Genomic DNA, 12,114 nt, shown 5'->3' on the forward strand with positions numbered 1-12,114 from the left:
TTTAAGTCTGAATTTAGCAGATTTCGTACTTTCTTGAATGCATGAAAGTCACTTTCATCTTTTGTTTGCAAGAATGTTTGGAAAAGTCGGTTTTTCTGTTTGATTCTTTGAAACAATTCACGAGAAATCCAGGGATTTCGTACTTTTTTGTTCTTTTTTCGGGGCTTGAGGGGAAAACATGTGTTATAAGCAGATACAAAGCATGAAAGGAAAGCGTCGTAAGCGGCATCGGGGTTCGAGAGCTCCAAAATTATGTTCCAGTCAACATTTGTCAGCATGTCCCTAAACTTGTTAACATTGTACTCGGAGTAATCTCTAATTAATACTTTGTGTTCGGGGGCGACTGTGTGTTTGCAGGGTAACACACAATATATTGGCAAATGATCGCTTAAACTGCAGACCAGGGTGCCTGATTTTACATTCTCACGAGGGAAACTTGTAACGCACAGATCAAGAATACTTTGGGAACTTGGTGTAAAGGTAATGGTCCATTCTTCCTAAATGTAGCAAAATCATTGTTTTAAATTGTTTCCATCACTCGCATTGAACAGTTTAGGATGCCATCGAAAACCAAAGGGGAACGCTTTTGACGATAGTAATAATAATAATTGGTTTTTGGGGAAAGGAAATGGCGCCGTTTCTGTATCATATATCTTTGGACACCTGAACCGCGCCGTAAGGGAAGGGATAAAGGAGGAAGTGAAAGAAAGGAAGAATAGGTGCTGTAGTGGAGGGCTCCGGATTAATTTTGACCACCTGGGGATCTTTAACGTGCACTGACATCGCACAGCACACGGGTGCTTTAGCGTTTTTTCTCCATAAAAACGCAGCCGCCGCGGTCGGGTTCGAACCCGGGAACTCCGGATCAGTAGTCGAGCGCCCTAACCACTGAGCCACCATGGCGGGGCAAATTGGCGATAGGAAAAACGCTACTTTGCAAGGCAAATCCATGACTGTCGCCGGTTGGTCGGCGGATATATTGACTGCTATACTGAAATCCTACAGTATACCAAAAAAAAAAAATTGCCGTCATCAACTGTTTCCCGCTCAAAAATGCTTTTGTCCAGAATTGTGTGATATGAAATGGTCGGCAGATAGCATACTTGCGCATAACTTTACGAGCTTCTTAGTGCCGAGTCTGCGCTGCTCTTAAAGGCTCAATTCCAGAGTTTACATTTTAAGACAGAGCCCCTGCCAACGTGGCGGCTCCCTGAAGCAAACGGCACTTGCTTCAGTATCTATTCGGAATGATCACAACACTTTGTTACGGAAGCGGCAAAGAATGGTAAGCGAAGATTTCGCTTCGATTGCATTGCAGAGTTAAATTGATTAGACATCACACATTTTACGGTTGCATCCCGATTTCGCTTATTGGTAACCCGCCGCGGTAGCTCAGTGGTTAAGGTGTTGGACTACTGATCCGGAGTTCCCGGGTTCGAACCCGACCACGGCGGCTGCGTCTTTATGGAGGCAAAACGCTAAGGCGCCCGTGTTCTGTGCGATGTCAGTGCACGTTAAAGATACCCAGGTGGTCGAAATTATGCCGGAGCCCTCCACTACGGCACCTCTTTCTTCCTTCACTCCCTTCTATTGTCCCCTCCCTTAAAGCGCGGTTCAGGTGTCCGCCGATATATGAGACAGATACTGCGCCATTTCCTTTCCCCAAAAACCAATTATTATTATTAGACTAGCAAGAACACATAGTTGTAAAGAGATAGAAATGTTGCTTTTTTTCTGGACACATTGAACAAACACTAGCACCGCACGAAGAATAGCAACAACGTAACAGAGACCCTGACACAATTTCACTCATCAAATCAACTATTATTTTGATCCATTTATAAATACTGCGGCCTGAAAGTAACAATCATGGCAGATGGGTATACACATATTTCCAGAATAACCCAAAAAGAAGAAACAGAAATACAGCAAACAAGGAGTAAACAACAACAAAATTGCCATACCATACTACAACAGTACTCAAACATCAGAGAACGACACCGCAGTGGTGTCGTCCCGCACAAGCGTATAATTGAATATGTTTAAGCAGTTGAGTGAACCAATGAAAATGACCAACTGCATCGAAATGAGTTGCGTACTGTTACCTATTATTGGTCACTTTTTCTTCATAGAAGCCAGCAAAAGTACAAGTAAAATGAGATTGGCCGAACTGAGCGGTTTTCATCTCCCTTTGTTCGGTGCTTCCAGCCCCTACTCTAAATAAAGCGTTGTTTTCTCCTCCTTATTTAGGCCGCTTACTGTAATACACTGCATTAGCAGCAAAGACACGCAAAAGCTACACTGGAGTTTGTTGCCTCCAGTCACGTGACAAAATCTAAGGTCATGAACCAAGAACTGGTGGTGTGGTCGCCACGTGCGCCACCTGCCTTTGAGTACAGCTTTCGCGAACAGTGCCGGGTTCACGAAAGGTTAATTCGCAGGCAGATGGCACAAGAGGCCATTGCCAGCGCAGTGGCGACGGGCCATTAGCGACTGATCATCACGTTTCGCAGGTGCGTCGTAAATATAAACAGTAAAATTTGTGAAATAAACTGCTTTCCCGGTTAGAAAGGAGCGTTTAGCTCATTTTCCTTTTTTTTATTGGCTTTAAGCCCGGTAAAGCGTTTCTGGTCCGGGCTCCCCCTCTTTTTCATTTACGTTTTTTCTTGTATTTTTCTGAGAGGACCAAAAAAAGGGGTAAAAGGGTTAGAAACGCGCAATCTGTTTATTGCAGGTTAACAACCTTGTTGAACGCTGCGTCCCTATATAAAGCGCGCCTCGCACGATTCCGCAGTCAAAGCTCTCGCAGAAGAACTATTTGTGCAGTTGCATCCGGGCAGCTTTTTGGTGAGTGGATTTCTTCTCTGTCGCTTCCTTCAAGCGAACTATCGAAAACCGCTCTCTGTCTGTCTCAGTGGGCCAGAGGGTTGATATCGAATGTAAACTCACTCGGTGATTGTCTGTGCAACCCCACGCGCTCTAACTGATAACTGTGCGCGAAGTGTGAAGCTGTGCGACCCCTTCTCCACAGGAATGTTACTTGCCATTTTAAGAACCGCTATACTGAAGGCCGTAATCTTCTCTTCAACTTCTTCTCTATCAAGCATAACAAAAGATAATTTTTTTAACTACAACCCCGCGATTTTAGAAAATGAAGCATATTTCAACGCTTATGGTAGCGTCTGTAAAAACTCTCCTAAGAGATGCGCTGAATTCGAAAAATTAACAAGTTAGATAGTGGCCCATGATGACCAATCTGTAGCGCTTCGAACATTCCGTGTCACACGGGATCAGAACCAATCGCAACAGTAAACAATGTTTTTTATATTTATTTGTTTTACTTCAGGCACCAGTTGACCTTATACACCGTAATATGGTTGGTGCAAAAGCAAAAATAAATTTGTCGTGGCATATAACTTTATGACAGGATTTCAAAACATTTGCTTCTGGGATGCCGCTTCTGTTTATTTTTAAAGTATTTTCTCTAAGTAAAAGAGGCAATGTATAGGTGTAAATTATTTTTCAATTCGATCGTATCTAGGTGGTCGTCATGCAGTTTCCTGCTTCTGTGTAAATAAATTTCCTGATTGGTCAATTCCATGGTATCTGAATCCCGTGCCCCAAGTTGATCAATTGGAGAGCACTGCGAAATTTAAAATACCCAAAAAATTTCTTGATTCATCGACAGAGGTCACCTGACCTTGTAACGTCTTCACAACCTGCAAATCAGTTTGTAAGAAAACTGCCAGCCGTTGCTGAATTCCACGCAGTTGCCACCTGTGCATCGTGGCGCTGCGCTTTAACGAAGGCTCGGGAAGAACAACTTGTGTCTCACAAGCTGCACCGATGGCTGTGTTTGAAACGACCACCTGTCGGGGAAGTGGCGCATCGTTTAACTGCTACATCACTGTGCCATTAGGATTATGAGGGATTTCAATAACACCACGTGACTGCCAGTGAACCAATCATAGGGCACCGCCAAAGTTGAAACTGTGGGGGGTTGGCCAACTTAAAAATTTGGAAGCTGTCCACCCCCACCCCCCAAAAAACGAACGAAAATTCCTATGGACCTCTAAAATTTTGAAAGTTGGCCCTACCCAGAAAACGAATAAAGGTGGATTAGTGGGTCCGATTAGTATAATACCAAATGATAATCCGATGGAACCTACTGGAACATTCTACAAGATGATGACTCAAGCATGCCACACAAGGGCAATGCACCGGTTCGAAACGGAGTTTTGGCGGGAAAATCGCAGCAACAGTAGACACTGCCCCGCCGCGGTGGCTCAGTGGTTAGGGCGCCCGACTACTGCTCCGGAGTTCCCGGGCTCGGACCCGACCGCGGCGGCTGCGTTATTATGGAGGAAAAACTCTAAGGTGCCCGTGTGCTGTGCGATGTCAGTGCACGTTAAAGATCCCCAGGTGGTCGAAATTATTCCGGAGCCCTCCACTACGGCACCTCTCTCTTCCTTTCTCCTTTCACTCCTCCTTTACCCTTCCCTTACGGCGCGGTTCAGGTGTCCAACGATATATGAGACAGATACTGCGCAGTTTCCTTTCCCCAAAAAAACCAATTATTATTAGACACTCATTATAGACACCACAACAGGCAGACTAAATGTTATCGCTTCTTTTTTCTGTATCCCTATGTTTTTGGCTAGGATGGTAATTCTAATTTCTGTTCATGCCTTCTCTTTACAGAAATCCGTAGGACAGCTTGCGTGGTGCCACGATGAAGTTGTGCGTTGTCATTTTTTTCGCCGGGCTCCTGGTCGCCTGTAAGTCAACCGTGCCACACAACTCGTAACAGTGACGTGCTTTCTATGCACAAGACGGGTTTTATGTTCGATACTGAAATAAATATTCATATCCAACATTCTCAGGCAGAAATTTTGAAAATCGAAAAATTGTAAGATACTGCTATGGAAATATTGAAGGAAATGGCCCATTCTTCTGGTATGCAGCAAAATGATTCTCATAAAGTGTTTCCATCGATTGCATCGAACGGTTAAGACTGCCATAAAAAAAACCAATGAGGGACACTTTTGACGACAGCATAAATGTTAACAGAAAAAAAAATTGCAAGACTGCCGTCAGGTGACCTGCGGATATATTGATTGTTGTAGTGAAATCTTACAGTATATGAAAAATTGCGTTCATAAACGGTGTCCCGCTCAAAAATGCTTTTGCCCACAGATGTTGGGTATGTAATACAAGTAGAGCAGCCCCTGAACTTCTAGCTACACTTACGCAGTACTAATGTGGCGTAATACTGAAATTTTGGGCAGTGTTAACCCTTACAAGGTTTTCTGGAGAAGCAGCGCTGAACAGACGAGGACAGAGACGAGGCGACAAGGACGGGCGCTGAACTGACAACAAATTTTATTGAAGGGATTCACACTTATAAACGTAGTGTAGCTACCGTTCGCGCATGCTCAGAAAAGTCAGCTCTTTTGGTGAAAGGGCGATAGAGGCTGTGCTGACGCAGCCCTCTCCCAGGCTATATATCTGATTTGATTCTGCTATTTCTCTAGTCATACGTACACTGCTCTTTCTGATTATGGAGGTGTCATCGAGTGCAGGAGTACAATCTAGGCAAGTGATACAGTGACTTGCGAGGAAGCCTTCAAAATCTTTTCCCTCGCGTGCATTTTTCACGTTCAAGGCATGCTCTCTTAACCTCTCGTTCACGTTCACGCATTAACCCTTACAAAAATGGTCTATAGTCAGTCTATAGACTTAATATAGACTGTATTTTCTTCCTATATATATTTCTTTTTGTATATAGTAGTCTATAGACAAAAGTCTAGTAAAGTGTATGGCCATAAATCTATAGATTTTGTATAGACTGTGAGATTTGTATTGCCTATAGACTATTCTCTAGGGCTTGCCTATAAAGAATCTATAGACCTTATAGACAGAAGTCTGTGGACAGTCTATAGACTGTCCAGCAAATTTTTGTAGGGGTTTATTCTATGTAGTTGCACGTACACAGGCATATTAATAATGTGCAAACAACGTAGAAGTGAAACTTTAAAATGTGGCACAGTGCATACACTACGGGATATTTAGTAACAAAAAGAGCCTCCCAGAACGCCGCTCATCTTTGTCAATCTGAGACTCAAGAGCTAGGCCATGCAAGAAATCATGGACGTCGAAAAAATTCGCCTCCTATTGGTTGATGGCGCGTCAGTCATAATAATCACGAGAAGCTCTTGTCAAGGAAATGGACGTTGCCTTCAATGCCATGCGCAATGTGTGTGTTGCATCCAATGTGGCACCATTCACAACATTAGGGGCGTTGATGACGTCATGCAAAATCAAAACATTATTACTGTCAAGGAATTTGAAAAGATCTTGCCTGCCAGCGTTGCATGTTTTTATTTTATTTGAACAACATGAAACATCTGAACACGGATGATGGCAGTAGCCGAGACACATTAGAGAAGATGAACGTCGAAAACAATAAAACTGATAAAAAACTGAGAAAGAAACAGCCGTAACTGACAAGGCCCTATTCTGATTTTTTTTCCAGGTCACGGTTGGGATAAACCCAAACAAGGTAGGTGCACGAATCATATTCAAAGTTAATATTTTACTTGTTTTGTATACTTATAAACTTATTACTTACGTCGTGCATTGTGTTAAACCTTCACGTGCATTCAGTCAGCTTCCTTACTAGACTCAGGGTGGGGGGGGGGGATTACCTGCTAGCTCCATCCTCCAGGTCGCCATTAATGTGATCATGAGAAAGTTACTGTGCCATTTCCTTTCCTCAAAAACCAATTTTCATTTTCAGTTCAACTCTATGCTGTTGTGTAAGCATAATTATTGGGTAATTACGCATACTAATAACAGTATCAAGCATGTGGCCGCTATTCGACACGCTAATGGCCGTGGACATGAATTCTGCGCATCTTCAAGCAAAGTTCACATCAATCCTACAAAAAACATTAGTGCTTACTAGCTTACGAGATGACTACGATTTCTAATCCCCACCATTCCTATTTTCTAGGGAAGACTACTGGTGCCACTAAATGGGGTAAGTATATGAAGCTAAAAAAAAAAAACGCTAAGGCGCCCGTGTGCTGTGCGATGTCAGTGCACGTTAAAGATCCCCAGGTGGTCGAAATTATTCCGGAGCCCTTCACTAGGGCACCTCTCTCTTCCTTTCTTCTTTCACCCCCTCGCTTACCCCTTCTCTTTACGGCGCGGTTCAGGTGTCCAACGATATATGAGACAGATACTGCGCCATTTCCTTTCCCCAAAAGCCAATTATTATTATTATCATTACATGGAGCTAACTTTCGGCACCGCACGGTAAGACTATCATTGCTGACCAACCGCCATGCAACAAGCTGTTTTTTGACAGCAGTGCAGTAAAATTTTATTTACATTACATACGTACGAAGTCATTAGTAGCACCCATTGCTGTCTAGCTCGTGACATTCGGAAGCTAATCCTAGAAGTTATAAAATCTTATCGCGCGCAAACCCGCGTGTTGGCACTTGTATTAAACCCGCCAAGGTTCCGCTCAACATCACATTCATTCAGGGTTTCAAAAGGAGACGCGATTCCACGCGATCATCGAGGTTATATCAATGATGAAACTGGCACTAGTATTCAGAACACGTATCCATCTTGCAATCCTGGTTTGGTTTAAGGGGGTTTAACATCCCAAAGCGACTAAGGCTATGAGAGACGCCGTATTGAAGGGCTCCGGAAACTTCGACCACCTGGGGTTTTTTAACGTGCACTGACATCGCACAGCACACGGGGCTCTAGCATTTCGCCTCCATCGAAATTCGACCGCCGCGGATCTTGCAATGCGAGCAAGGATTCAATTCCCAATGACACGTTAACGACCGTGGACTAAAAATACAGAAATGACGGCAGCTAGGCACTTAGATAAGTGCGTCACCTCAAACAAAATTTCCCACTCTTTAGATACACTACGGCTCTCGCATGTTTCGGTATATCTCGACTACGGACGAGAATTTTGTTCAGGCCAGCGGTATGCAATGTGCGCGCGGCAAATAAGAAATCACCCGTATTCACGGTCCCCGCTATAGTTCCCCCAGCCCAATCATGCTCCAAATTCACGACCATCCTATAGAGGAAAAATCATTCATCCGAGTGATTGGCCTCTGGGAGTGGCAAGCCCACCCACATTATTGCTACTCTACGAACGCCCGTACGCCGCCCGCATGGTACGACGTGTCTGTGGTGATCGCAAGGGTATGCTCGAGGACGACACAACCCGCCTCGTCCCGACCGTGGCCATGCGTCGAATCCGATATGGTCTTTCATACCGCAATGTTGATCGCGCCTCCAAGAGCAGCATAAGTTGCCCTTATCCGTACCCTCTTTAAAACAGCTCTGGGCCTCTCCTTGCGTGCATCTACCAATAGACTCCTTGCTCTAGGGATTCACTACACGTTTTCGGAAATCCAAGATGCTGTTCTAAACTGCCATCAGGCTCGTCTCCTCAGCACCTCGGCGGGTAAGGGCCATTCTTTCAAGAATAGGCGACCCGCAAACCACCAATACACATGTCCTGACCGGAATTCTCTCCGCCACTATCCGCTCCCGCCTTCAAATAGACCCTCTCCATCGTCACATGAACCACTAGTCACAGGCCCACTACCGTCAGGCGCGTCTTCGCAGCCTCCGTAGGTAACACGGCCAAGACATCACGGCCATGTATGTGAATGTGGTTTCGTATGCACAGCCCCATAGATAGGCCTGCGCCGCTGTCAATCAAGCCAACACCCCCCATCTTGAAGCGTCCTTCGCGGCACCGTACCCGACGACCATAGAAGTTATCGCTATAGCCATTACCATCAAAATGGGCGCCATCCAACACATGGACCCCCACATATTTAGACCCACAAGCCGCCTGTAGAGCCTATACGACTGGACGTGTCCAGCGCACGGCACTCCGCGTATTGGGCAGCTATCTACAACATGATCATGTCATCACATGGGTCTCAGGACATGCAGGTCTTGATGGCATTATTAGGGTTTATGCCCTATCTCGAGGTTATACCCACCTAGCGGGCCAAAATGACTCCAACCTCTACCCCCTCTCAACCCATCTTTCAACCCGCCTTGAGACCCTCCACTTAAATAGGCGTCTGTGCCCCCCGCCACATTAACAACTTTCCCGGCGGACTCTTACCGGACGCATCCAAACACTGACTTTGCGCAATCTCCACCACCTACACCGCATTCACCCAACACTACAGGCAAATACACGTTACTGGGGTGGTGATATTCCCATATTCACACTCATTACATGGACCTGCACAGCTAAACTGAACCACTTAAAAAAGCCGCACAATGCGGTGCTGGAGCAGTGGGAGGTGACGCTGGCCAGCGGCGCCCTGGAAGACCAGGAGGCGCTAGTCGCCATCCCCAAAGCGTTGGCGGAAGCTACTGGAGTCCTCGACTAAGGACCCCGCCACAATCCGCTCCGGTCTCCTTTCAAATATTAAATGTTCATTCTCTCTTTCTGTCCACCACAAAATGAGCCTTTTAACTAAGTATTCAAATCTGTGCGAACAATTTGAGGCTGCTAAAGGAAGAGATAAACGTATTTTCTTCGATCATATATCCGCTTGTTGTCGAGGTATGTCACCGCACATCACATTTTTTCATCAATACACGCTTTACCATCGGAACCGGTTACTCCCTTCCCGACCATATCTTTGGCGATGGCTCTATTTTAGGTAGGCCACGGTACCATCTGAACTCCTTGATGTACAGAGAAGTGATTGAATCACTACCTCTTGGGAGTTTCACAAACCATGGAGACCAATCACATGTACGGTTATCGGGATAGTACTTGTTTAGTATTCATCCGATTCGCGTCTCCCTACGATCGAAATGCAATGTGCAAGCTTTTTTTCTTCTTTAGTGCCAAGTATCATCTCCGCTTTTGTGTGTCATTCAGCTGTTGTTGCCTTCCAAGATATGTTGATCTAGTACTAGCTCTCAAAAGAGGTGTACCACCTCCCGCAGAAATGAATGGCAAAACTTTTTTTTTGTTCTCTTGCTCACTAGCCGTGCTGCGGTTGATGGCTAGGCTGAGCAAAGTGGCTTGGGGATCTTTATCTTAGGTTAACAGCGTCGACGAGAGGGCGGTAAAGAGACACAAACCAACAGTAACAGAAACCAGTGATTATAAAACAGAAGAAAAAACAACCATATGCCTCCCGCGAGATCCGAACCCACGACCTCCGCCAACTGAGCCGCAGTGATGGCTCTCGAATCTTCTGCTTCCGGACGTATTTATAAGTCATATAAGCGGAACTTGCAAGTATTCACCAGCGCCATCCTTATCCATAGCGGTGGAGGTAGTACGTCCTGTATTACCGCGAGTGCCACATAGAAACGTGATCGAAAGACAAGGGCGGAAGCTGCGCGAGAACCCTCTTATGCAACCGGCATCAAGGCTGCCATGATCGAGGTCCTCGTTAGCGACTCAGTAGACAAGGGAAGGAAAAAGAGGGGCTCGTTATGACATACATGACGGAAGCCAACATTCACCGAAATCAAGGAGCGTAGGCGATGTGTGTTTTTTTAAACTAATTTGCTGTCTTCATCAATGGGAGCTTAATAGGGTAATTATTTTTAAAAGAATTGATTTCAAAGCAGAAAAAAAACTGCCATATGCCAACGGTGGGGTCCGAACCAACGAAGCCATGACACGTTAATAGAGCTTTCCTCAGCACTGTGCCATAGCACGATATCGTCCCCTGCCTTAAAGATATACATTGTTATATTTTCAATTTCCTCATTGAAGGTCGCGGTCTGACTGATGATCCTGTCCAAAGTGAGCAATGGTACCTTCCAGATGCGTGTTCAGTACCATATATTGTTCATCACTGTCTTATGTTAATAAGGCTTTCATCAGCACTGTGTAATAGCCCATAACATCAACTTACTCAATCATAAACATTTTCTACCATCAATGGCTTCTTTCCAGGCCGCGGTTTAGATGATGCCATTACAGTTCAAGGATAGTACCTTCCGGATGAATGTTCTATAGCACCTAAGCTTTATCTCTGTCTTATATTAATCGCGCTTTCCTCAACACTGTGCCATAGCCCCATACCATCCTCTGTCACGAAGATAAATAATTTATACCATCAATACCTTCTTTCACGGTCGCGGTGCAGTTGGTGACCGCGTTAAAGGTGAGGAATAGTGCCATCCGGATGCATGTCCAACACGAGATTTGCTTTAATCATGTCTTATGTTAATAGGGCTTTCCTCAGGACTGTAGCAATGTGCCATAGCCCTATAGTATTCCATTCGTTGATGATAAACATTTTGTACCTTCAATAGCTATTTTTAAAAATTGTGGCGCAGCTGATGACATTGTTAAATATCAAGAATAGCGCCTTCGGGATGCATGTTCTATGGCACCTATGCTTTACCTCTGTCTTATCTTAATAGCGCTTTCCTCAACACTGTCTCATAGGCCGATACCATGCTTTGTCTTGAAGATAAATATTTTACGCCACTAATACCTTCTTTCCAGGTCATGGTACAGTTGCTGACCGCGTTGAAGGTGAGGAATAGGGCCTCCCGGATGCAATATGTTCAATACTATATACCGTTTATTTCTGTCTTATCTTAATAGCGCTTTCCTCAACACTGTGTCATGGCCCGATAACATCCTCTGTCTGGAAGATAAATATTTTACGCCATCAATACCTTCTTTCCAGGTCGCGGTGCAGTTGGTGACCGCGTTAAATGTGAGGAATAGAGCCATCCGGATGCATGTTCAACACGAGATATGGTTTAATTCTGTCTTATGTTAATAGGGGCTTCGTCAGGACTTTAGCACTTTGTCATAGCCTTATATCATACCCTTTCTTGAAGATAAGAATTTTACACCATCAATAGCTTTTTCAGGTCACGGTGTAGTTGTCTATCCCATTAAAATTGAACAGTGCCTTCCGGATACCATATATGTTCAATACCATGTAAGCTTTATCACTGTCTTACCTTAATAGCGCTTTCCTCAACACTGCGCCATACGCCGATACCATCCTTTGTCTTGAAGATAAATATTTTACGCCACTAATACGTTTTTCCAGGTCG

At 44.7% G+C, this 12,114-nt stretch overlaps 1 long non-coding RNA gene across 1 annotated transcript; it reads left to right on the forward strand.

The window, feature by feature from the left end:
* Positions 1–2,807: 2,807 nt before the first annotated feature.
* Positions 2,808–7,044, forward strand: LOC144100299 (uncharacterized). Its single transcript, XR_013307607.1, has 4 exons — positions 2,808–2,847; positions 4,702–4,778; positions 6,536–6,562; positions 7,016–7,044. It is a non-coding gene; the product is annotated as an uncharacterized LOC144100299 (long non-coding RNA).
* Positions 7,045–12,114: the final 5,070 nt, after the last annotated feature.

This window comes from Amblyomma americanum, chromosome 8 (genome assembly GCF_052857255.1).
Source record: "Amblyomma americanum isolate KBUSLIRL-KWMA chromosome 8, ASM5285725v1, whole genome shotgun sequence".
Lineage (NCBI taxonomy): Eukaryota > Metazoa > Arthropoda > Arachnida > Ixodida > Ixodidae > Amblyomma > Amblyomma americanum.